Here is a 27,946-nt window from a genome sequence, read left to right as displayed (position 1 = left end):
GGACCACACAGCGGCCATACCGCTCAGGAAGGAGACGCGTTCTGTCTCCTAGAGATGAACGTACTTTGGTGCGAAAAGTGCAAATCCATTCCAGAACACCAGCAAAGGACCATGTTAAGATGCAGGAAGGAAACGGGTACAAAAGTATCTATATCCACAGTAAAACGAGTCCTATATCGACATAACCTGAAAGGCCGCTCAGCAAGGAAGAAGCCACTGCTCCAAATCCGCCATAAAAAAAGCCAGACTACGGTTTATAACTGCACATGGTGACAAAGATCATACTTTTTGGAGAAATGTCCTCTGGTCTGATGAAACAAAAATAGAACTGTTTTGCCAAAATGACCATCGTTATGTTTGGAGGAGAAAGGGGGAGGCTTGCAAGCTGAAGAACACTGTCCCAACCGTGAAGCATGGGGGTGGCAGCATCATGTTGTGGTGGTGCTTTTCTGCAGGAGGAACTGGTGCACTTCACAAAATAGATGGCACCATGAGGCAGTAAAATGATGTGGATATATTGAAGCAACATCTTAAGACATCAGTCAGGAAGTTAATGCTTGGTCGCAAATGGGTCTTCCAAATGGACAATAACCCCAAGCATAGTTCCAAAGTTGTGGCAAAATGGCTTAAGGACAACAAAGTCTAGGTATTGGAGTGGCCATCACAAAGCCCTGACCTCAATCCTATAGAAAACTTGTGGGCAGAACTGAAAAAGCAAGGAGACCTACACACCTGACTCGGTTACATCAGCTCTGTCAGGAGGAATGGGCCAAAATTCACCCAACTTATTGTGGGAGGCTTGTGGACGGCTACCCGAAACGTTTGACCCAAGTTAAACCATTTTAAAGGCAATACTACCAAATACTAATTGAGTGTATATAAACTGCTGACCCACTGGGAATGTGATGAAATAAATAAAAGCTTAAATAAATCATTCTCTCTATTATTCTGACATTTCACATTCTTAAAATAAAGTGGTGATCCTAGCTGACCTAAGACAGGGAATTGTTCCTAGGATTAAATGTCAGGAATTGGGAAAAACTCTGTTTAAATTTAAACTTCCGACTTCAACTGTATCGTATAAAAATAAAAATAAATGACCTTGGTATTTCCAATGTACAGTCTTAAAATGAAATACATTTAAAAAATCATAAAGAAAAAAAAGGTCAACCTCCAGGCTTCCTGCGCCATGGTGGGCCAGCTACCAACCTCTGTCCACCACTGGGGGCTGGCCCCGCCAGCAGGGGGGCCAACACAACCTCTGTTTGTGGCTCAGGTGACCTTGGTTCACGACTGGGGCCTGATCTTGCCGGGTGGACAGGTACCGACTCCAAGCGGACCGTCATGTGCCTTTTACTGAGGAATGGCTACCGCCTGGCCACTCTATCATAAAGGCCTGTTTGGTGCTGCAGAGATGGTTGTTTTTCTGCAATGTTGTCCCATCTCCATACTCTTGAGAACTCTTAAGCTCTGTCAGAGTGACCATTGGGTTCTTGGCCACTTCCCTGACCATGGTCCTTCTCCTGCGATTGCTCAGTTTCGCAGGGCCCAGCTCTAGGAAGAGTCTTGGTGATTCCAAACCTCTTCCATTTAAGAATGATGGAGGCCACTGTGTTCTTGGGGACCTTCAATGCTGCAGACATTTTTGATACCCTTCCCCAAACCTGTGCCTCGACACATTTCTGTCTTGGAGCTCTACGGACAGTTCCTTCAACCTCATGGCTTGGTTTTTGCTCTGACATGCACTGTCAACTGTGGGACCTTTTTATATAGACAGGTATGTGCCTTTTCCAAATCATGCCCAATCAATTCAATTTACCACAGGTGGACACCTGAGCTCAATTTCGAGTTTCATAGCAAAGGGTCTGAATACTTATGTAAATAAATTATTTTTGTGTTTTATTTTGAATACATTTGCAAAAAAATTATAGAAACGTGTTTTCGCTTTGTCGTGAGTAGATTTGAGGATTTTTTTATTTATTTAATATATTTTAGACCAAGGATGTAATGTAACAAAATGTGGAAAAAGTCAAAGGGTCTGACTATTTTCCGAATACACTATGTAAATGTGAGATTTCACTTCATAGGTTTTTACAAATTTGCAAAACCTTTTTGCTTTGTCATTATGGGAATTCTGTGTCGATTGATGAGGGGGAAAAAATATTTAATCCATTTTAGAATAATGGTGTAACGTAACAAAAGGTCTGAATACTTCCCGAGTGCACTGTAATCAAATAAAATGTTATTGGTCACATACACGTGTTGAGCAGATGTTATTACGGGTGTAGAGAAATGCTAGTCTTTCTTGCTCCGACAGTGCAGTAATATCTTACAAGTTATATCTATAAATTTCACAACATATACACACAAATCTAAGTAAAGGAATGGAATTAAGAATATAGAAATATATGGATGTTCTAGTGATGGCTATTGAACAGTCTGATGGCCTTGAGATAGAAGCTGTTTTTCAGACTTTGATGCACCTGTGCTGACCTCACCTTCTGGATGATAGTGGGGTAAACAGGCAGTGGCTCAGGTGGTGGTTGTCCTTGATTATCTTTTTAGTTTGTCAGTGAGGTGTATGCCAAGGAACTTGAAGCTTTCCACCTTTTCCACTACTGTCCCGTCGATGTGGATAAGGGGGGTTGCTCCCTCTGCTGTTTCCTGAAGTCCACGATCATCTCTTTTGTTATGTTGACGTTGAGTGAGAGGTTATTTTCCTGGCACCACACTCCCAGCGCTCTCACCTCCTCCCCATAGGCTGTCTCGTCATTGTTGTTAATCAAGCCTACTGTTGTCGTCTGCAAACTTGATGATTGTGTTGGAGGCGTGCGTGCCATTGCAGTCATGGGTGAACAGGGAGTACAGGAGAGGGCTGAGCAAGCACCCTTGTGGGGCCACAGTGTTGAGGATAAGCGAAGTGGAGGTGTTGTTTCCTACCTTCACCACCTATGGGTGGCCCGTCGGGAAGTACAGGACCCAGTTGCATAGGGCGGTGTTCAGACCTAGGACCTTGAGCTTAATGATGAGCTTGGAGGGTACTATGGTGTTGAATGCTGATGAGCGATAATCAATGAACAGCATTCTTACATAGGTATCCTCTTGTCCAGATGAGATAGGGCAGTGCGATGGCGATTGCATCGTCTGTGGAGCTATTGGGGCGGTAAGCAAAGAACTGTAACTCAGTAAAATCTTTAAAATTGTTGCGTTTTATATATTTGTTCAGTGTATATATTAGTTTTTGTAGAATTTATTGTACTATTCACAGTAAAGTCTGCAAAAACACTACAGTGAATTCTAGTATTTTCTGCAGTATACTGTAGAATTTACAGGTAACTATATTATAAATAGTGTAGTAAAATAACTGTACTACCCTACAAAGGCAAAGTGCAGGAACTACATAAAATATTTCACTTCAAAATCAAAGTCAAAATTTCACTTCAAAATCAAAGACTTCAAAGTGAGTAATTTTTGGTACTTCATGAATTATTCTGAAAGTCTGGCTTGTTCTTGTGTCAGGAAACTAAATTCCACATGAATTAGATATTACACACGGACCTTACAAAATATCAAATATTTTTGACATAATTTGCAGATACTGCACTTTGCCTTATACACTATTGTAATGAATGTAGTGTTTTTGCAGATTGTAGTATACTGTAATATTTACTGTAGTATTTATTGCAATGTTTTTTGCGGACATTACTGTAGTATTTACTATGTTTTTGTTTTACCATATTTGACATAGAGGTGCAGGCTTTCTCCTTGATAATACTATAGTATTCTACAGTATACTACAACATTCTATAGTAAGCACTAAACATGATCAAGGGATACTACAGTGTGTAGTATAGTATACTACATAATTATGTAGTAAATACATACAACAACACAGAGTTACACATGGAATAAACAAAACGTACAGTCAATAATACAGTAGAACAAAAGAAAACAAAAAGTCTATGTACAGTGAGTGCAAATGAGGTAAGATAAGGAAATAAATAGGCCATGGTGGCGAAGTAATTACAATGTAGCAATTAAACACTGGAATGGTAGATCGGCAGAAGATGAATGTGTGGGTAGAGATACTGGGGTGCAAAGGAGCAAAATAAATAAATACCAGTATGGGGATGAGGTAGGTAGATGGGCTGTTTACAGATAGGCTAAGAACAGGTGCAGTGATCTGTAAACTGCTCTGACAACTGGTGCTTAAAGCTAGTGAGGGAGATGTGAGTCTCCAGCTTCAGAGATTTTTGCAATTCGTTCCAGTCATGGGCAGCAGAGAACTGGAAGGAAAGACAACCAAAGGATGAATTGGCTTTGGGGATGACCAGTGAGATATACCTGCTGGAGCTCGTGCTACGTGTGGGTGCTGCTATGGTGACCAGTGAGCTGAGATAAGGCGGGGCTTTACCTAGCAGAGACTTGTAGATAACCTGTAGCCAGTGGGTTTGGCGATTTTTATATGAAGCGATGGCCAACCAACACGAGAGTGTACAGGTCGCAATGGTGGGTAGTGTATGGGGCTTTGGTGACAAAACGGATGGCGCTGTGATAGACTACATCCAGTTTGTTGAGAAGAGTGTTGGGGGCTATTTTATAGATGACATCACCGAAGTCGAGGATCGGTAGGATGGTCAGTTTTACGAGGGTATGTTTGGCAGCATGAGTGAAGGATGCTTTGTTGCGATATAGGAAGCCAATTCTAGATTTAATTTTGGAGTGGAGATGCTTAATATGAGAGTTTACAGTCTAACCAGACACCCAGGTATTGGTAGTTGTCCACATATTCTAAGTCAGAGCTGTCCAGAGTAGTGATGCTGGACGGGCGAGCAGGTGCGGGCAGCGATCGATTGAAAAGCATGCATTTAGTTTTACTTGCATTTAAGAGCAGTTGGAGGCCACGGAAGGAGAGTTGTATGGCATTGAAGCTCATCTGGAGGTTTAAAAAAATATATATATTTTACCTTTATTTAACCAGGCAAGTCAGTTGAGAACAAATTCTTATTTTCAATGACAGCCTAGGAACAGTGGGTTAACTGCCTGTTCATGGGCAGAACGACAGATTTGTACCTTGTCAGCTCAGGGGTTTGAACTCGCAACCTTCCGGTTACTAGTCCAACGCTCTAACCACTAGGCTACCCTGCTGGTTAGTTAACAGTGTCCAAGGAGGGGCCAGAAGTATACAGAATGGTGTCGTCTGCTTAGAGGTGGATCAGAGAATCACCAGCAGCAAGAGCAACATCATTGATGTATACAGAAAAGGGAGTTGGCCCGAGAATTGAACCCTGTGGCACACCCATAGAGACTGCCAGAGAACCGGACAACAGGCCCTCCGATTTGACACATTGAACTCTATCAGAGAAGTAGTTGGTAAACCAGGCGAGGCAATCATTTGAGAAACCAAGGCTGTCGAGTCTGCCAATAAGAATGTTGTGATTGACAGAGTCGAAAGCCTTGGCCAGGTCGATGAATACGGCTGCACAGTAATGTCTCTTATCGATGGCGGTTATGATGTCGTTTAGAACCTTGAGCGTGGCTGAGGTGCACCCATGACCAGCTCTGAAATCAGATTGCATAGCGGAGAAGGTATGGTGGGATTCGAAATGGTCAGTAATCTGTTTGTTAACTTGGCTTTCGAAGACCTTTTAAGGACAGGGTAGGATAGATATAGGTCTGTAGCAGTTTGGGTCTAGAGTGTCACCTCCTTTGAAGAGGGGGATGACCGCGGCAGCTTTCCAATCTTTGGGAATCTCAGACGATACGAAAGAGAGGTTGAACAGGCTAGTAATAGGGGTTGCAACCATTTCGGCAGATAATTTTAGAAAGAGAGGGTCCAGATTGTCTAGCCCGGCTGATTTGTAGGGGTCCAGATTTTGCAGCTCTTTCAGAACATTGGCTATCTGGATTTGGGTATAGGAGAAATGGTGGGGGCTTTGGCGGGTTGCTGTGGAGGGTGCCGGGCAGTTGACCCGGGTAGGGGTAGCCATGTGGAAAGCATGGCCAGCCGTAGAGAAATGCTTATTGAAATTCTCAATTATCGTGGATTTATCGGTGGTGACAGTGTTTCCTAGCCTCAGAGCAGTGGGCAGCTGGGAGGAGGTGCTCTTATTCTCCATGGACTTTAGTGTCCCAGAACTTTTTTGAGTTAGTACTACAGGATGCACATTTCTGTTTGAAAAATCTTGCCTTAGCTTTTCTAACTGCCTGTGTATATTTGTTCCTAACTTCCCTGAAAAGTTGCATATCACGGGGGGCTATTTGATGCTAATGCAGAACGCCACAGGATGTTTTTGTGCTTGTCAAGGGCAGACACGTCTGGCGTGAACCAAGGACTATATCTATACCTAGTTCTACATTTTTTTTAGATGGGCATGCTTATTTAATATGGTGAGGAAGGCACTTTTAAAGAATAGCCAGGCATCATCTACTGATGGGATGAGGTCAATGTCATTCCAGGATACCCCGGCCAGGTCGATTAGAAAGGCCTGCTCGCAGAAGTGTTTCAGGGAGTGTTTGACAGTGATGAGGGGTGCTCGTTTGGTTGCAGACCCATTACGGATACAGGCAATGATGCAGTGATCGCTGAGATCTTGATTGAAAACAGCAGAGGTGTATTTGGATGGTGAATTAGTTAGGATGACATCTATGAGGGTGTCCGTGTTTACTGATTTGGGGTTGTACCTGGTAGGTTCATTGATAATTTGTGTGAGATGGAGGGCATCAAGCTTAGTTTGTAGGATGGCTGGGGTGTTAAGCATGTCCCAGTTTAGGTCACCTAGTAGCACCAGCTCAGAAGATAGATGGGGCCAATCAGTTCACATATAGTATCGAGGGCACAGCTGGGGGCAGAGGGAGGTCTATAGCAAGCGACAACAGTGAGAGACTTGTTTCTGGAAAGGTGAATTTTTAGAAGTAGAAGCTCGAATTGTTTGGGTACAGACTTAGCCTGCAGAGTTCTGTATTACTTTCCATCTTTGCAGTAGATACTTAGGGAGTAGGCTTCTAATGTTAACATGCATGAAACCAAGGCTTTTATGTTTACAGAAGTCAACAAATGAGAGCACCTGGGGGTGGGAGTGGAGCCAGGCACTGCAGGATCTGGATTAACCTCCACATCACCAGAGGAACAGAGGAGAAGTAGGATAAGGGTACAGCTAAAGACTATACGAACTGGCCGTCTAGCACTTTCAGAACATAGAGTAAAAGGAGCAGGTTTCTGGGCACGATAGCATAGATTCAAGGCATAGTGTACAGACAAAGGTAATGTAGGATGTGAGTACATTGGAGGTAAACCTATGTATTGAGTAGTGAAGAGAGAGATATAGTCTCTAGAGATGTTTAAACCAGGTGATGTCATCGCATATGTAGGAGGTGGAACAACATGGTTGGTTAAGGCATATTGAGCAGGGCTAGAGGCTCTACAGTGAAATAAGACAGTAATCACTAACCAGGACAGTAATGGACAAGGCATATTGATATTAGAGAGAGGCATGCGTAGCCAAGTGAACATATCGGTCCAGTGAGTGGCTGGGGACACGGTGATTCAGACAGTTAGCAGGCTAACAAGCTAACAGTTAGTAGGCCGGAGCTAAACAAGCTAACAGCTAGTAGACCAGGGCAAGCTAGCAGTTAGCAGGCCGGGTTAGCAAGCAAGCAGTTAGCAAGGGCTAGCAGTTAGCAGACCGGGCAGGCAAGCTAGCAGTTAGCAGACCAGGGCCCGGCAGTTTAGCAGTTAGCAGACCGGGTTAGCAAGCAAGCAGATAGCAGGGGCTAGAAAGTTAGCCTTTGGGGGGGGTGTCGCGATGGGGGTAAGTCTGTTTTTGCCTCTTCGTACGGTGACGTCGATAGACCAGTCGTGGAATTAGTAGGGTTCCAAGTAGCTCTAGGTAGCAAGCAGGCCGATATTGGAGTATGCTTCGTTGGTAGCACAGGAGCCCTGGCCAGGCTAGCTCCAAGCTAAATTGGTGCTTACTCTGGGATGGAAACGCTAGCCAGCAGTAGTCATCCGGGATTTCGGTTCGCTCGTTGTGAAGATCCAGATGAAAATGTTCAGTTTGCGGTAGGAATCCGGGGATAAAAATAACAGGTCCGTTATGCTCTGGTTAGAGTCACCTTGTTCGAACTGACGAGAGCTTTCCGAGCGGAAGGTTAGATTATGACCGCTGGCAATGGTTTGCTGACTGATATCTGGTAGTTAGCTGGCTAGCTTCAGTTGAGGGATTCCAGATCCGAAGTAAATATACATATAAAAATACTTTAGGAAAAAAAAGCTGATCCACACCACATTGGGTGAGGCGGGTTGCAGGAGAGTATTTAGATGATGAGGTTTAGCAAAATATTTTAAAGGATATGAGACAAAAAATATGTAAAACGATATATACAAGGGACACAACAGGACAAAGACATCTGACTGCTACGCCATCTTGGATACGAGCATATATGGATATGGGATGTTCTTCTGTATCACATGCTTTTCATGTTTGCCTGTAAGCAATGTTCGTGGACCTGTATGTGTGAGTTAATCACCATAATCAAACTAAAAGTGCTTCATTATCAGTAAAAACTGTAACAACCAAGCACAAACTCCTGTTGATTCTGTCAGACAGCCAAGTCATACACACAAAACCCCCCTCGCAGAATTTGGAACGCTAAAACGTATCTCTGCCATGCAACGACTGTGAGAGAGCCAGGGAAGGAGTGTGTGGTGAAGGAAGAGAACATTTTGTCTCTGTGTTAGGGGCATGTGAGCCATGGGTGTGGTGTGGCTATACACTCTCTCTTGCTCTCTTTCTCTCTTGCTCTCTCTCTTCATCTGTCTTTGTGCCTCTGACTGAGATCAGCCCTGAGGCTGTTGCTCCCTGTGATCTCAAACTCTCATAGTGCAGGGAGCTGGCTGGTCCAACCACAACTGATGGTTTAGTGTTTTTTACAAGCCCTGCCATTACACGCAATACATTCTTAGAGGGAGAAAATCATTAAGGTACACGCTATACAACTTAATCTAGCTTGCCAACGTCAATCTAGGACTCTTAATCAACCACCACACAAATACTGTAAATACAGTACACTCAAAATGGTGCACACCCTGATACAAACATAACTATGCAAATACACATGACATCGATGCATGTACTGTACTCTATCCTCACATGCATGCAAATGGTCACATTCCTATGTACATTTTACTGTAGTACATGCTGTTTCTCAGTAGTCGTCACACTGTATCTTGATAGCTAATATCCCTGTCCTTGGGCGGCGCCACATGCAGTGCTCCACCCTTATCAGGCATCTCTTATTACAGCTGGATATTCTATCACGGCTCACATGGTGAGTCAGATGGACTCATCTCCTGTCTTCACTCTTATCCATCACTTCTTCTACCCTATATGGGTGGATGATGCCCCAGCCTATTCCACTTAAGGCAGAATGCTCCCGTGCAGACAAGCCACTGCTTGACTGGCTTCCCTATTACACTCAGAGGATCTGCAGATATGGAGCCACTCATTTGCAGGATGTGGTTTGAAAAGGACTGGGGGGGTGCAAAGTCCTTGTTACATCAGAATTGGGGGTTAGATTCCTGTACGCCTATGAGTGTTAACTGTAAATGCCTGCGATATGACTAGGCTATATTATTACATAGACAGGCAGGGTGTTTTAGCGTGAGTGACTCGGCGTGATCCCACTCTCCCTCTTTTTAAACAAACATGTCTGTTCTTTACCATAGTTACATTATTGTAACTTTGATTTGCGCTAGGACCTAGACTATTACAGTACTTAGTATCACTGCAATACGTCCTCGTGCTGTGTGTGTTGCAGTCAGTGTTTTGTTTTACGTGTGTTGTTTACTGGTATGTCCTCCTCCACTCCTAATTGGTAACAGATTGGTATGCTGGGAAGGTGTTGTCAGAGCCTGACACTATCATTATGATTACTGTGCTGTAATCACAGCTGTTGCACTCACGCTAAACAATTAGGGATGTGTATGTACAGTATATATTTTTTAGGGGGACATTTTTGTATATTGGAAAATAATGAGCTCAAAGATGTTGATAATGAAATCTATCTCTGTTGTCTTGTGATTTTACCATTACAACTGTGATGACTGTCACATGAAAATGAATCATATTTAACATGGTAAAAAAAACTGAAAAAGGATAAAGATATTTATTTAAGGCACTTTATCGGACTCCAAAGCTATTTGCCTTTGGACGTAGTCGGAGAGTCACACCTGTCCTAAGACACTTATGAAAATGCTTTGTTGTGAGTAAAAGAAGCCTATTGAAAAATATCTGTGTGTGAAAGAAGCCAATGGAAACTAGGGTAACCAAGACACATTTAGCTTGGCTGGATACAGATATCAAACGTATAATAGAGTCGATCCATTTGAATTCAATCAATTTTTCACAGCAACCCTTTTGATTTGAATGAAAATTTCCGTACATATTTGCCCATTGTAGTAGTGCCAAGAAAGTAACTTTTTGGACCTGAACGCCAATACATTTTAAGAGATAAACTGTGTGTGGTGACCTTTCTGGTGCCAAGAGCTGCTGAGGCATCACCCAAGTGGGTGGCATACTCTGTGAAGGATAAGTCCAGTAGCTATAGGACTCAGGCTGGTTCCCAAAGTAGCCCTTTACATGATCATCACCAGACTCTTCATCAAGTATCTCCCTGACCAACTTCCTAGAATCAAGTCATGAACTGTCCCTCTCTTTGGAGGATGCCTGCACTCAAAAGACTTGGCATCTATTGGTTAACCTAACTATGATGATGTATTACTTCTTTGTTTTTTGCTTTTGAAGCACTTTGAGACTTATGAAAAACACTATAGACATTTAGGAAATGTATTAGTATTATTATCAAGGTGCTCAAATGAGACATGAGACATGCATGTCTTTATCACTGGAAAATAAACAGTTGAGTTTGATATCATTTAAAAGCTTACAAATAGGGCTTTCAAGCTATTAAGTCATTTCTGTGGAAAAAGTTTTGTATAAAAAATGTCCTTTTTACCTTTAACATACTTTTGAAGATGGAAGTTTAGATATACCTTAGCCAAATACATTTAAACTCAGTTTTTCACAATTCCTGACACTTAATCCTAGTAAAAATGATCTGTTTTAGGTCAGTTAGGATCACCACTTTATTTTAAGAATGTGAAATGTCAGAATAATAGTACAGAGAATGATTTATTTCAGCTTTTATTGCTTTCATCACATTCCCAGTGGGTCAGAAGTTTACATACACTCAATTAGTATTTGGTAGCATTGCCTATAAATTGTTTAACTTGGGTCAAACGTTTTGGGTAGCCTTCCACAAGCTTCCCATAATAAGTTGGGTGAATTTTGGCTCATTCCTCCTGACAGAGCTGGTGTAACTGAATCAGGTTTGTAGGCCTCCTTGCTTGCACATGCTTTTTCAGTTCTGCCCACAAATGTTCTATAGGATTGAGGTCAGGGCTTTATGATGGCCACTCCAATACCTTGACTTTGTTGTCCTTAAGCCATTTTGCCACAACTTTGGATGTATGCCTGGTGTCATTGTTCATTTGGAAGACCCATTTGCGACCAAGCTTTAACTTCCTGACTGATGTCATGAGATTTTATATTGAGGTTTCAATATATCCACAATTTTTCTGCCTCAAGATGCCATCTATTTTGTGAAGTGCACCAGTCCCTCCTGCAACAAAGCACCCCCACAACATGATGGCTTATTCCTTGCTGAGCGGCCTTTCAGGTTATGTTGATATAGGACTACTTTTACAGTGGATATAGATATTTTTGTACCTGTTTCCTCCAGCATCTTCACAAGGTCCTTTGCTGCTGTTCTGGGATTGATTTGCACTTTTCGTACCAAAGTACGTTCATCTCTAGGAGACAGAACGCGTCTCCTTCCTGAGCTGTATGATGACTGCATGGACCCATGGCATACTATTGTTTGTACAGATGAACGTGGTACCTTCAGGCTTTTGGAAATGGCTCCCAAGGATGAACCAGACTTGTGGAGGTCTACAATTTTATTCTGAGGTCTTGGCTGATTTCTTTTGATTTTTCCATGATGTCAAGCAAAGAGGTACTGAGTTTGAAAGTAGGCCTTGAAAAACTTCCGCAGGTACACCTCAAATTATTTTACATTTACATTTAAGTCATTTAGCAGACGCTCTTATCCAGAGCGACTTACAAATTGGTGCATTCACCTTATGACATCCAGTGGGACAGTCACTTAACAATAGTGCATCTAAAACTTAGGGGGGTGGGGTGAGAGGGATTACTTAACCTATCCTAGGTATTCCTTAAAGAGGTGGGGTTTCAGGTGTCTCCGGAAGGTGGTGATTGACTCCGCTGTCCTGGCGTCGTGAGGGAGTTTGTTCCACCATTGGGGGGCCAGGGCAGCGAACAGTTTTGACTGGGCTGAGCGGGAGCTGTACTTCCTCAGTGGTAGGGAGGCGAGCAGGCCAGAGGTGGATGAACGCAGTGCCCTTGTTTGGGTGTAGGGCCTGATCAGAGCCTGGAGGTACTGAGGTGCCGTTCCCCTCACAGCTCCGTAGGCAAGCACCATGGTCTTGTAGCGGATGCGAGCTTCAACTGGAAGCCAGTGGAGAGAACGGAGGAGCGGGGTGACGTGAGAGAACTTGGGAAGGTTGAACACCAGACGGGCTGCGGCGTTCTGGATGAGTTGAAGGGGTTTAATGGCACAGGCAGGGAGCCCAGCCAACAGCGAGTTGCAGTAATCCAGACGGGAGATGACAAGTGCCTGGATTAGGACCTGCGCCGCTTCCTGTGTGAGGCAGGGTCGTACTCTGCGGATGTTGTAGAGCATGAACCTACAGGAACGGGCCACCGCCTTGATGTTAGTTGAGAACGACAGGGTGTTGTCCAGGATCACGCCAAGGTTCTTGGCGCTCTGGGAGGAGGACACAATGGAGTTGTCGACCGTGATGGCGAGATCATGGAACGGGCAGTCCTTCCCCGGGAGGAAGAGCAGCTCCGTCTTGCCGAGGTTCAGCTTGAGGTGGTGATCCGTCATCCACACTGATATGTCTGCCAGACATGCAGAGATGCGATTCGCCACCTGGTCATCAGAAGGGGAAAGGAGAAGATTAATTGTGTGTCGTCTGCATAGCAATGATAAGAGAGACCATGTGAGGTTATGACAGAGCCAAGTGACTTGGTGTATAGCGAGAATAGGAGAGGGCCAAGAACAGAGCCCTGGGGGACACCAGTGGTGAGAGCGCGTGGTGAGGAGACAGATTCTCGCCACGCCACCTGGTAGGAGCGACCTGTCAGGTAGGACGCAATCCAAGCGTGGGCCGCGCCGGAGATGCCCAACTCGGAGAGGGTGGAGAGGAGGATCTGATGGTTCACAGTATCGAAGGCAGCCGATAGATCTAGAAGGATGAGAGCAGAGGAGAGAGAGTTAGCTTTAGCAGTGCGGAGCGCCTCCGTGATACAGAGGAGAGCAGTCTCAGTTGAATGACTAGTCTTGAAACCTGACTGATTTGGATCAAGAAGGTCATTCTGAGAGAGATAGCGGGAGAGCTGGCCAAGGACGGCACGTTCAAGAGTTTTGGAGAGAAAAGAAAGAAGGGATACTGGTCTGTAATTGTTGACATCGGAGGGATCGAGTGTAGGTTTTTTCAGAAGGGGTGCAACTCTCGCTCTCTTGAAGACGGAAGGGACGTAGCCAACGGTCAGGGATGAGTTGATGAGCGAGGTGAGGTAAGGGAGAAGGTCTCCGGAAATGGTCTGGAGAAGAGAGGAGGGGATAGGGTCAAGCGGGCAGGTTGTTGGGCGGCCGGCCGTCACAAGACGCGAGATTTCATCTGGAGAGAGAGGGGAGAAAGAGGTCAGAGCACAGGGTAGGGCAGTGTGAGCAGAACCAGCGGTGTCGTTTGACTTAGCAAACGAGGATCGGATGTCGTCGACCTTCTTTTCAAAATGGTTGACGAAGTCATCTGCAGAGAGGGAGGAGGGGGGGGAGGGGGCGGAGGATTCAGGAGGGAGGAGAAGGTGGCAAAGAGCTTCCTAGGGTTAGAGGCAGATGCTTGGAATTTAGCGTGGTAGAAAGTGGCTTTAGCAGCAGAGACAGAGGAGGAAAATGTAGAGAGGAGGGAGTGAAAGGATGCCAGGTCCGCAGGGAGGCGAGTTTTCCTCCATTTCCGCTCGGCTGCCCGGAGCCCTGTTCTGTGAGCTCGCAATGAGTCATCGAGCCACGGAGCGGGAGGGGAGGACCGAGCCGGCCTGGAGGATAGGGGACATAGAGAGTCAAGGGATGCAGAGAGGGAGGAGAGGAGGGTTGAGGAGGCAGAATCAGGAGATAGGTGGGAGAAGGTTTGAGCGGAGGGAAGAGATGATAGGATGGAAGAGGAGAGAGTAGCGGGGAGAGAGAGCGAAGGTTGGGACGGCGCGATACCATCCGAGTAGGGGCAGTGTGGGAGGTGTTGGATGAGAGCGAGAGGGAAAAGGATACAAGGCAGTGGTCGGAGACTTGGAGGGGAGTTGCAGTGAGGTTAGTGGAAGAACAGCATCTAGTAAAGATGAGGTCGAGCGTATTGCCTGCCTTGTGAGTAGGGGGAAGGTGAGAGGGTGAGGTCAAAAGAGGAGAGGAGTGGAAAGAAGGAGGCAGAGAGGAAAGAGTCAAAGGTAGACGTGGGGAGGTTAAAGTCGCCCAGAACTGTGAGAGGTGAGCCGTCCTCAGGAAAGGAGCTTATCAAGGCATCAAGCTCATTGATGAACTCTCCGAGGGAACCTGGAGGGCGATAAATGATAAGGATGTTAAGCTTGAAAGGGCTAGTAACTGTGACAGCATGGAATTCAAAGGAGGCGATAGACAGATGGGTAAGGGGAGAAAGAGAGAATGACCACTTGGGAGAGATGAGGATCCCGGTGCCACCACCCCGCTGACCAGATGCTCTCGGGGTGTGCGAGAACACGTGGGCGGACGAAGAGAGAGCAGTAGGAGTAGCAGTGTTGTCTGTGGTGATCCATGTTTCCGTCAGTGCCAAGAAGTCGAGGGACTGGAGGGAGGCATAGGCTGAGATGAACTCTGCCTTGTTGACCGCAGATTGGCAGTTCCAGAGGCTACCGGAGACCTGGAACTCCACGTGGGTCGTGCGCGCTGGGACCACCAGAGTAGGGTGGCCGCGGCCACGCGGTGAGGAGCGTTTGTATGGTCTGTGCAGAGAGGAGAGAACAGGGATAAACAGACACATAGTTGACAGGCTACAGAAGAGGCTACGCTAATGCAAAGGAGATTGGAATGACAAGTGGACTACACGTCTCGAATGTTCAGAAAGTTAAGCTACGTAGCAAGAATCTTATTGACTAAAATGATTAAAATGATACAGTACTGCTGAAGTAGGCCAGCTGGCAGTGGGTGCGTTGTTGACACTACACTAATCAAGTCATTCCGTTGAGTGTAATAGTTTCTGCAGTGTTGCTATTCGGGGCTAGCAGGCTAGCTAGCAGTGTTGTTTACGTTACGTTGCGTTAAAAGAACGACAATAGATGGCTAGCGAACCTAGAAAATCGCTCTAGACTACACAATTATCTTTGATACAAAGACGGCTATGTAGCTAGCTAAGTAGCTAGCTACGATCAAACAAATCAAACCGTTGTACTGTAATGAAATGAAGTGAAAATGTGATACAACCTGTGAATGCGACCGGGTAGTTGAGTTCTATACAGAAGACGTTGGCTAGCGTTGGCTAGCTGTTGGCTAGCTAGCAGAGTCACCTACGTTAAGGACGACAAATAGCTGGCTAGCTAACCTCGGTAAATTAAGATAATCACTCTAAGACTACACACTCTAAACCTAAACAACACAATTATCTTGGATACGATGATACGATGATACGAAGACAGCAAAGACAGCTATGTAGGTAGCTAACACTAAACTAATCAAGTCGTTCAGTTGAGTGTAAAAGTTTCTCAGTGCAGCTAATCAGTGGACGTTAGCTAGCTGGCTAGTGAAGACTACGTTAGGACGGCGAAATACGATAATTACGCAATTATCTTTGATACAAAGACGGCTATTAGCCTATCAAAAGCTTCTAAAGCAATGACGACATTTTCTGGAATATTCCAAGCTGTTTAAAGGCACAGTCAACTTAGTGTATGTAAACTTCTGACCCACTGGAATTGTGATACAGTGAAATAATCTGTCTGCAAACAATTGTTGGAAAAATTACTTGTGTCATGCACAGAGTAGATGTCCTAACCGACTTAACAAGGAATGTATGGAGTGGTTGAAACACTTAGGTTGGAGTCATTAAAACTAGTTTATGTAAACTTCCGACTTCAACTGTAAGTTATCTAAAAATACTTAAACTCACAATCTCATATGTTGTAGTTCACACCCTATTTACATGTAAGGTTTTTGTGTTGTGCCCACTTGGATGAGACACAATATGCTCTTGAATACAGGATGGATGTCATGTTTGGGCTAATAAACTTTCAAATGGTACCTCAAAGATGGTTTGAGGTCCACACATTAGAGAATGTTGGCTTGAATGGGAATATCTGTTGTTTTCAATTATACTGTCAATCATCCATAGGAAACCTATTGAAATCATAGAAATATAGAATATACATGACTGTTTAAGTTGACATTCGACAGTGGGTGGTACTGGCGGTCATCTTTGTGGTAGTAGTTATAAGTTAAAATTTCAATTCAATAAAAATGTCAATGTTGAAGGGAAAAGTCCATTCCTCTATTAATTCTATTTATATGATTGAAATGACACCAACCCTTGTATTCAAGAGCATGTTGTGTCTCAACCAATGGGCACAAGACAAAAGCCTCAGATGAAATGGGGTCTAAGCGACAAAAATTTGAACATTTTCACTTAGGGGTGTACTCACTTTTGTTGCCAGCGGTTTAGACATTAATGGCTGTGTGTTGAGTTATTTTGAGGGGACAGCAAATTTACACTGGTATACAAGCTGTACACTCAGTACTTTACATTGTAGCAAAGTGTCATTTCTTCAGTGTTGTCACATGAAAAGTTATACTCAAATATTTACAAAAATGTGAGGGGTGTACTCACTTTTGTGATATACTGTATATATATATATATATATATATATATATATATATATATATATATATCAAATCAAATCAAATCCAATCAAATTTTATTTGTCACATACACATGGTTAGCAGATGTTAATGCGAGTGTAGCGAAATGCTTGTGCTTCTAGTTCCGACAATGCAGTGATAACCAACAAGTAATCTAACTAACAATTCCAAAACTACTGTCTTATACACAGTGTAAGGGGATAAGGAACATGTACATAAGGATATATGAATGAGTGATGGTACAGAGCAGCATACAGTAGATGGTATTGAGTACAGTATATACATATGAGATGAGTGTGTAGACAAAGTAAACAAAGTGGCATAGTTAAAGTGGCTAGTGATACATGTGTTACATAAGGATGCAGTCGATGATGTAGAGTACAGTATATACATATGCATATGAGATTAATAATGTAGGGTAAGTAACATTATATAAGGTAGCATTGTTTAAAGTGGCTAGTGATATATTTACATCATTTCCCATCAATTCCCATTATTAAAATGGCTGGAGTTGGGTCAGTGTCAATGACAGTGTGTTGGCAGCAGCCACTCAGTGTTAGTGGTGGCTGTTTAACAGTCTGATGGCCTTGAGATAGAAGCTGTTTTTCAGTCTCTCGGTCCCAGCTTTGATGCACCTGTACTGACCTCGCCTTCTGGATGATAGCGGGGTGAACAGGCAGTGGTTCGGGTGGTTGATGTCCTTGATGATCTTTATGGCCTTCCTGTAACAACGGGTGGTGTAGGTGTCCTGGAGGGCAGGTAGTTTGCCCCCGGTGATGCGTTGTGCAGTCCTCACTACCCTCTGGAGAGCCTTACGGTTGAGGGCGGAGCAGTTGCCGTACCAGGCGGTGATACAGCCCGCCAGGATGCTCTCGATTGTGCATCTGTAGAAGTTTGTGAGTGCTTTTGGTGACAAGCCGAATTTCTTCAGCCTCCTGAGGTTGAATAGGCGCTGCTGCGCCTTCTTCACGACGCTGTCAGTGTGAGTGGACCAATTCAGTTTGTCTGTGATGTGTATGCCGAGGAACTTAAAACTAGCTACCCTCTCCACTACTGTTCCATCGATGTGGATAGGGGGGTGTTCCCTCTGCTGTTTCCTGAAGTCCACAATCATCTCCTTAGTTTTGTTGACGTTGAGTGTGAGGTTATTTTCCTGACACCACACTCCGAGGGCCCTCACCTCCTCCCTGTAGGCCGTCTCGTCGTTGTTGGTAATCAAGCCTACCACTGTTGTGTCGTCCGCAAACTTGATGATTGAGTTGGAGGCGTGCGTGGCCACGCAGTCGTGGGTGAACAGGGAGTACAGGAGAGGGCTCAGAACGCACCCTTGTGGGGCCCCCGTGTTGAGGATCAGCGGGGAGGAGATGTTGTTGCCTACCCTCACCATATATATATATGTGTGTGTGTGTGTGTGTGTGTGTGTGTGTGTGTGTGTGTGTGTGTGTGTGTGTGTGTGTGTGTGTGTGTGTGTGTGTGTGTGTGTGTGTGTGTGTGTGTGTGTGTGTGTGTGTGTGTGTGTGTACACACAGTGGGGCAAAAAAGTATTTAGTCAGCCACCAATTGTGTAAGTTCTCCCACTTAAAAAGATGAGAGGCCTGTAATTTTCATCATAGGTACACTTCAACTATGACTAAAATCCAGATAGGCTAGTAGGCTAGTTGAGAACAAGTTCTCATTTACAACTACAACCTGGCCAAGATCAAGCATAGCAGTGTGAACAGACAACACAGAGTTACACATGGAGTAAACAATTAACAAGTCAATAACACAGAAAAAAGAAAAAAAAGAGAGTCTATGTACATTGTGTGCAAAAGGCATGAGGAGGTAGGTGAATAATTACAATTTTGCAGATTAACACTGGAGTGATAAATTATCAGATGGTCATGTACAGGTAGAGATACTGGTGTGCAAAAGAGCAGAAAAGTAAATAAATATAAACAGTATGGGGATGAGGTAGGTAAATTGGGTGGGCTATTTACCGATAGACTATGTACAGCTGCAGCGATCGGTTAGCTGCTCAGATAGCAGATATTTGAAGTTGGTGAGGGAGATAAGTCTCCAACTTCAGCGATTTTTGCAATTCGTTCCAGTCACAGGCAGCAGAGAACTGGAACGAAAGGCGGCCAAATGAGGTGTTGGCTTTAGGGATGATCAGTGAGATACACCTGCTGGAGCGCGTGCTACAGGTGGGTGTTGCCATTGTGACCGGTGAACTGAGATAAGGTGGAGGTTTACCTAGCATGGACTTGTAGATGACCTGGAGCCAGTGGGTCTGGCGACGAATATGTAGCGAGGGCCAGCCGACGAGAGCATACAGGTCGCAGTGGTGGGTGGTATAAGGTGCTTTAGTAACAAAACGGATGGCACTGTGATAAACTGCATCCAGTTTGCTGAGTAGAGTGTTGGAAGCTATTTTGTAGATGACATCGCCGAAGTCGAGAATCGGTAGGATAGTCAGTTTTACTAGGGTAAGTTTGGCGGCGTGAGTGAAGGAGGCTTTGTTGCGGAATAGAAAGCCGACTCTAGATTTGATTTTAGATTGGATATGTTTGATATGAGTCTGGAAGGAGAGTTTACAGTCTAGCCAGACACCTAGGTACTTATAGATGTCCACATATTCTAGGTCGAAACCATCCAGGATGGTGATGCTAGTCGGGCGTGCGGGTGCAGGCAGCGAACGGTTGAAAAGCATGCATTTGGTTTTACTAGTGTTTAAGAGCAGTTGGAGGCCACGGAAGGAGTGTTGTATGGCGTTGAAGCTCGTTTGGAGGTTAGATAGCACAGTGTCCAAGGACGGGCCGGAAGTATATAGAATGGTGTCGTCTGCGTAGAGGTGGATCAGGGAATTGCCCGCAGCAAGAGCAACATCATTGATATATACAGAGAAAAGAGTTGGCCCGAGAATTGAACCCTGTGGCACCCCCATAGAGACTGCCAGAGGACTGGACAACATGCCCTCCGATTTGACACACTGAACTCTGTCTGCAAAGTAGTTGGTGAACCAGGCAAGTCAGTTATTAGAAAAACCGAGGCTACTGAGTCTGCCGATAAGAATATGGTGATTGACAGAGTCGAAAGCCTTGTCAAGGTCGATGAAGACTGCTGCACAGTACTGTCTTTTATCGATGGCGGTTATGATATTGTTTAGTACCTTGAGCGTGGCTGAGGTGCACCCGTGACCGGCTCGGAAACCAGATTGCACAGCGGAAAAGGTACGGTGGGATTCGAGATGGTCAGTGACCTGTTTGTTGACTTGGCTTTCGAAGACCTTAGATAGGCAGGGCAGGATGGATATAGGTCTGTAACAGTTTGGGTCTAGAGTGTCACTCCCTTTGAAGAGTGGGATGACTGCGGCAGCTTTCCAATCCTTGGGGGATCTCAGATGATATGAAAGAGAGGTTGAACAGGCTGGTAATAGGGTTTGCTACAATGGCGGCATATAGTTTCAGAAATAGAGGGTCCAGATTGTCAAGCCCAGCTGATTTGTACAGGTCCAGGATTTGCAGCTCTTTCAGAACAGCTGATATCTGGATTTGGATAAAGGAGAACCTGGAGAGGCTTGGGCGAGTAGCTGCGGGGGGGGGGGGGGGGGGGGGGGGGGGGGTAACTGTTGGCCGAGGTTGGAGTAGCCAGGAGGAGGTGATCTTGTTCTCCATGGACTTTACAGTGTCCCAGAACTTTTTGGAGTTAGCGCTATATAATGCAAATTTCTGCCTGAAGAAGCTGGCCTTGACTTTCCTGAATGACTGCGTGTATTGGTTCCTGACTTCCCTGAACAGTTGCATATCGCGGGGACTATTCAATGCTATTGCAGTCCGCCACAGGATGTTTATGTGCTGGTCGAGGGCAGTCAGGTCTGGAGTGAACCAAGGGCTATATCTGTTTTTAGTTCTGCATTTTTTGAAGAATGACCAGGCATCCTCAACTGATGGGATGAAGTTGATATCCTTCCAGGATACCCGGGCCAGGTCGATTAGAAAGGCCTGCTCGCAGAAGTGTTTTAGGGAGCGTTTGACAGTGATGAAGGGTGGTCGTTTGACTGCGGATCCGTAGCGGATACAGGCAATGAGGCAGTGATCGCTGAGATCCTGGTTGAAGACAGCGGAGGTGTATTTGGAGGGCCAGTTGGTCAGGATGACGTCTATGAGGGTGCCCTTGTTTACAGATTTAGGGTTGTACCTGGTGGGTTCCTTGGTGATTTGTGTGAGATTGAGGGCATCTAGCTTAGATCGTAGGACTGCCGGGGTGTTAAGCATATCCCAGTTTAGGTCACCTAACAGAACAAACTCTGAAGCTAGATGGGGGGCGATCAATTCACAAATGGTGTCCAGGGCACAGCTGGGAGCTGAGGGGGGTCGGTAGCAGGCGGCAACAGTGAGAGATTTATTTCTGGAGAGAGTCATTTTTTTAATTAGTAGTTCAAACTGTTTGGGTATGGACCTGGAAAGTATGACTACTTTGCAGGCTATCTCTGCAGTAGACTGCAACTCCTCCCCCTTTGGCAGTTCTATCTTGATGGAAAATGTTATAGTTGGGTATGGAAATCACAGAATTTTTGGTGGCCTTCCTAAGCCAGGATTCAGACATGGCAAGAACATCAGGGTTAGCAGAGTGTGCTTAAGCAGTGAGTAAAACAAACTTTGGGAATGAGGCTTCTGATGTTGACATGCATGAAACCAAGGCTTTTTCGATCACAGAAGTCAACGAATGAGGGTGCCTGGGGACATGCAGGGCCTGGGTTTACCTCCACATCACCCGTGGAACAGAGGAGGAGTAGTATGAGGGTGCAGCTAAAGGCTATCAAAACTGGTCGCCTAGGGCGTTGGGGATAAAGAATAAAAGGAGCAGATTTCTGGGCATGGTAGAATATATTCAGGACATAGTGCGCAGACAGGGGTATGGTGGGGTGCGGGTACAGTGGAGGTAAGCCCAGGCACTGGGTGATGATAAGAGAGGTTGTATCTCTGGGCATGCTGGTTGTAATTGGTGAGGTCACTGCATGTGTGGGAGTTGGGACAAATGAGAGGTATGAAGAATGAAACTAGGGGCTCCATTGTAAACTAAAACAATGATAACTAACCTGAACAACAGTATACAAGGCATATTGACATTTGAGAGAGACATACAGCGAGGCATACAGTAGCATACAGTGTTGATTGGGAGAGCTTGCTAAAACAGCAGGTGAGACAACAACAGTTAATCAGCTAGCACAACAACAGCAGGTAAAATGGCGTTGATTAGGCAGAGAGGGTCGGATTAACTACACAAAGAGCCTGAGTTCGCAGCTGGGGCCGACAGATAAAAACATAAACAAACAGAAATGAGTACCATGATTAATGGACAGTCCAGCAGGCATCAGCTATGTAGCCAAGTGATCACAGTGTCCAGCAAGCATCAGCTATGTAGCCAAGTTTACAGCAAGGATCCGGTGGAGTATTGGGCTCTAGCCGTGTATGAGTGTGGTTCGGGTGAACAGCTGAGTAGGCCGGGAAGTGGGCCTCAAGGATATCTTCGGTACTGCGTGCAAGCTAGCGGTGAAGATCAGAAGTAGTGGTCCAGGGATTACGGCAGGAATCCGGCGTTGTTGTGGAGAGACAGTTATCCAGGCTAAAAAAAAACTGGCTGGCTGAGCAGAAGGTAAAAGCCGCTAGCAGTGGCTAACAATGACTAAATAGCTTGTAGCTAGTTAGCTAGTTAGCTTCTGGAGGTTCTTGAATGTGTTCTAAAAATTAAAAATAATAGCGATTCCATATCACATTGGGTGTGGCAGGTTACCGGAAGGTATAATCGAATTGAAAAGAGATTGAAAATAAATATGGGTCTGGTGAGTTATATTATTATTATTATTATATTATATATTATTGGTGAGTGGTTGGGCTAGCTGGGGACACAGCGAATCAGACATTTAGCATGCCTGTGCTAACAAGCTAACAGCTAGTAGGCCGGGGCTAAACAAGCTAGCAGTTAGTAGACCGGGGCTAAACAAGCTAGCTGTTAGTAGACCGGGGCAGGCTAGCAGTTAGCAGGCCGAATTAGCAAGCAAGCAGATAGCAAGGGCTAGAAAGTTAGTCTTTGGGGGACGTCGCGATGGGGTTAAGTCTGTTTATGCCTCTTCATGCGGTGACATCGATAGACCGGTCGTGGGTCCGGATATTGTAGCCCAGGAGTATGCTTCGGTGGTAGCACAGGAGCTCTGGCCGGGCTAGCTTCAAGCTAAGTGGATGGAAACGCTAGCCAGGAGTAGTCATCCGGGGTTGCGATTAGCTAGTTGTGAAGACATTACATTACATTACATTTAAGTCATTTAGCAGACGCTCTTATCCAGAGCGACTTACAAATTGGTGCATTCACCTTATGACGTCCAGTGGAACAGCCACTTTACATGAAAATGTTCCGTTTGCGGTGGGAATCCGGGGATAAAAATAATAGATCCGTTATGCTCTGGTGAGAGTCGCGTTGTTCGAACTGGGGAGAGCTTTCCGAGCTAAAGGTTAGCTGATGACCGCTGGCAATGGTTTGCTGACTGATAGCTGGTAGTTAGCTGGCTAGCTTCAGTTGAGGGGTTCCAGAAGTAAATATAAATACTTTATAAGGAAAAAAAGCAGATCCATGCTACATAGGGTGAGGCGGTTTGCAGGGGAGTATTTAGATGTTGAGGTTTAGCAAAATATTTTAAAAGATATGCAAAGAAAAATATGTAAAAACGATACATACAAGGGACACGACAGGACAAGACGTCTGACTGGTACGCCATCTTGGAATTGTTATGAATTTATTTGCAAATTATGGAGGAAAATAAGTATTTGGTCAATAACAAAAGTTTATCTCGATACTTTGTTATATACCCTTTGTTGGCAATGACAGAGGTCAAACGTTTTCTGTATGTCTTCACAAGGTTTTCACACACTGTTGCTGGTATTTTGGCCCATTCCTCCATGCAGATCTCCTCTAGAGCAGTGATGTTTTGGGGCTGTTGCTGGGCAACACGGACTTTCAACTCCCTCCAAAGATTTTCTATGGGTTTGAGATCTGGATACTGGCTAGGCCACTCCAGGACCTTGAAATGCTTCTTAGGAAGCCACTCCTTCGTTGCCCGGGCGGTGTGTTTGGGATCATTGTCATGCTGAAAGACCCAGCCACATTTCATCTTCAATGCCCTTGCTGATGGAAGGAGGTTTTCACTCAAAATCTCACGATACATGGCACCATTCATTCTTTCCTTTACACGGATCAGTCGTCCTGGTCCCTTTGCAGAAAAACAGCCCCAAAGCATGATGTTTCCACCCCCATGCTTCACAGTAGGTATGGTGTTCTTTGGATGCAACTCAGCATTCTTTGTCCTCCAAACACGACGAGTTTTTCCCAAAAAGTTATATTTTGGTTTCATCTGACCATATGACATTCTCTCAATCTTCTTCTGGATCATCCAAATGCTCTCTAGCAAACTTCAGACGGGCCTGGACATGTACTGGCTTAAGCAGGGGGACACGTCTGGCACTGCAGGATTTGAGTCCCTGGCGGCGTAGTGTGTTACTGATGGTAGACTTTGTTACTTTGGTTCCAGCTCTCTGCAAGTCATTCACTATGTCCCCCCGTGTTGTACTGAGATTTTTGCTCACCGTTTTTGTGATCATTTTGACCCCACGGGGTGAGATCTTGCATGGAGCCCCAGATCGAGGGAGATTATCAGTGGTCTTGTATGTCTTCCATTTCCCAATACATGCTCCCACAGTTGATTTCTTCAAACCAAGCTGCTTACCTATTGCAGATTCAGTCGTCCCAGCCTGGTTCAGGTCTACAATTTTGTTTCTGGTGTCCTTTGACAGCTCTTTGGTCTTGGCCATAGTGGAGTTTGGAGTCTGACTGTTTGAGGTTGTGGACAGGTGTCTTTTATACTGATAACAAGTTCAAACAGGTGCCATTAATGCAGGTAACGAGTGGAGGACAGAGGAGCCTCTTAAAGAAGAAGTTACAGGTCTGTGAGAGCCAGAAATCTTGCTTGTTTGTAGGTAACCAAATACTTATTTTCCACCATAATTTGCAAATAAATTCATTAAAAATCCTACAATGTGATTTTCTGGATTTTTTTTCTCATTTTGTCTGTCATAGTTGAAGTGTACCTATGATGAAAATTACAGGCCTCTCTCATCTTTTTAAGTGAGAGAACTTGCACAATTGGTGGCTGACTAAATACTTTTTTGCCCCACTGTATATAGATGTGTGTATGTATATATATATATATATATATATATATATATATATATATATATATATATATATATATATATATATATATATATGTGTATATATATATATGTGTATATATATATATATATGTATATTTATATATATGTGTATATATATATGTATATTTATATATATGTGTATATATATATATATATATATATATATATATATATATATATATATATATATATATATATATATATATATATATATATATATATATATATATATATATGTATAGCAAAAAAAAATATATGGGGGATTGGAATGATGCAGACATTGATGGAAGTAACAAGCTATCCACAATATAAAAATAAAATTAAACACTTTACATGTTGCGTTTATATTTTTGTTCAGTGTACATAGAGCAAATGGGGTCTATATCAGTGGTTGTCAGGGCCGTTTGAAATTAGGGAGGCCATTTTTTTCACGAGCATGGCCTTATTTCTATTACAGCATATTGGATGACTCTCAACGGCGATAGGTTTAGGCTACTACATGATACTCGAATTTCCCTTATACCCATCATGAGGTTGCTACAACCTTGCCTATGAATGAAAGTTTACAATGTGGGTGCAAACAGGTTGAGAGACAAATTTGAGGTGACAGACAGTGACATATGGAAAGACAGTGACATGCAGTACTGCCTTGCACACTTGCCTGCATCTAGCTGATACTTATGGGTGTAATCATTAGTCCAACAGTTGCAAACGAGAGTTTCTATTGGACAAATTCAGGTATGTTTATCCCCATTTTGTACCATTTTCTTCCGTTTAAGAAACTTTTTCAACAAAATCGACAGAAAGAATACACCCCTTATCACGCGTAAATTTCATTTTCAGTTCACAGTTCATTTTCACAGCAGCCACGTTGTATTCCTTCTCGCATTCATGCGCTCTCCTCCTCCCACCTCTTCCCTTCACTTGTAGACTTCAATGCATGACACATCAGCTGTATGTGACCAGGTTAAATAACCTTTCCAAACCAAACCACTACACACAGCCTAGATTGTTGTCTCGATATTAGCTAAAGTAACATCATAGTCAGCATAGCTAATTGAACTAACACGTTAGTAAACCCAATACATTCATGCAGTAATGCAACTTTCTAAATGTTTTACAATTTACATTTTTATGAAAGTCACTGAGTAGGATGGTCCTCCCCTTCCTCCTCTGAAGAGCCTCCACTGGTCTATACTGAGCTGGATGAAGGGACAGCCGGGTATAGAGGCAGTCAGACAAACACATTCAGGCTTGTAAGGGAACACATGCAGGCACACACAAACACACCTCTTCACCTCTCTGTACCCACAAGTTCAGGAAGGTTCAGTATAAATAACATAAACATGGATTAACTGCATTGAAACTCTCTATAGACGCAGGATCAGATCAGATCTAGAGAAGCTGCCTTTACAGTTATGTTACGTAACGCCTAAACCACCTCTCCGAAGACTTCACTCTCTTAATTCATGTGGAACTGCCGTTATAGAGTGTTTAATCTTCCCATTCAGACTGATGCTAAAGCAGTTAACCTCCCTTATTAAAAAGGTTTTTTTCCCCAAAAGAGAATGTTTGTTTATTTTTGAGGAAAGACTGTAACCTTATGACAATTAAATGACACATGTTTAAGGCCATAGAATGAAAAATGATTTAAAACATCAAAAGTTCGAAGCTAAGTGTTTAAAACTCATTTGATAAGGCTCCTTTTTTATTGAACCTCTATTTAACTAGGCAAGTCAGTTAAGATGGTCCTGTGTAGCTCAGTTGGTAGAGCATGGCGCTTGTAACGCCAGGGTAGTGGGTTCGATCCCCGGGACCACCCATACGTAGAATGTTGCACACATGACTGTAAGTCGCTTTGGATAAAAGCGTCTGCTAAATGGCATATATATATAAGAACAAATTCTTCTTTACAGTGATGGCCTAACCCGGTCAAACCGGGACGGCGCTGGGCCAATTGTGCGCCACCCTATGGGACTCCCAATCACAGCCAGATGTGATTTGGTTGATTTTCCAAATAACGTGAATTCAATGAGAAATCAACAAAAAATGTCACCATGTCATTGGATTTAGGTTAAAGGTTTGTGGGAAAAATACCAAATCTCCTTACGTTGATGACTTTTTGCAAATTTATGTTTTTCCTGTATTCCTTTTTGCTATTCTCCTTTTTCTAGTCCTCCTGGTTTTGACCCTTGTCTGTTTCTGGACTCTGTACCTGCCTGCCTGACCATTCTGCCTGCCTTGACCACGAGCCTGTCTGCCACTCTGTACCTCTGGGACTCTGATCTGGTTTGGACCTTTTTCCTGTCCACGACCATTCTCTTGCCTACCCCTTTGGATTAATAAACATTGTAAGACTCCAACCATCTGCCTCCTGTGTCTGCATCTGGGTCTCACCTTGTGCCTTGATATGTTGATTCGACCAGTCTTTGGCCAGTGGGATGATTCCAGAATATACCATTGTTACTCAACCATTCTTTTTCAATAACTTAAGCATTGTCTATTTAATTGTAAATAATATAAGGAGGATCCACCTGAGTTATTTCACATATTGTATCAGGTATATTGAGCACATTGAAATCTATGCCTTATTTATGATAAAGTACACATTTTCATAT

General features: G+C 44.1%; 1 protein-coding gene across 5 annotated transcripts in view; it reads left to right on the top strand.

The window, feature by feature from the left end:
• The window catches only part of LOC124012090 (tuftelin-like), a 49,164-nt gene that overhangs the window by 10,266 nt on the left and 10,952 nt on the right, over window positions 1–27,946 (top strand). The window contains exon 1 of one of the 5 annotated variants that reach the window (XM_046325488.1): window positions 27,624–27,679. The exons of the other annotated variants lie outside the window; for them this stretch is intronic. The gene's annotated coding sequence lies outside the window, so the exon portion shown is untranslated. Of the gene's footprint in view, window positions 1–27,623; window positions 27,680–27,946 lie in introns of those variants that run through there. 5 annotated transcript variants of the gene reach the window in all.

Source organism: Oncorhynchus gorbuscha, linkage group LG24, assembly GCF_021184085.1.
Source record: "Oncorhynchus gorbuscha isolate QuinsamMale2020 ecotype Even-year linkage group LG24, OgorEven_v1.0, whole genome shotgun sequence".
In the NCBI taxonomy this organism is placed as follows: Eukaryota; Metazoa; Chordata; class Actinopteri; order Salmoniformes; family Salmonidae; genus Oncorhynchus; species Oncorhynchus gorbuscha.
The sequence above is the reverse complement of the archived record's forward strand: the minus strand, read 5'-3'. Positions and strand labels throughout refer to the sequence as shown.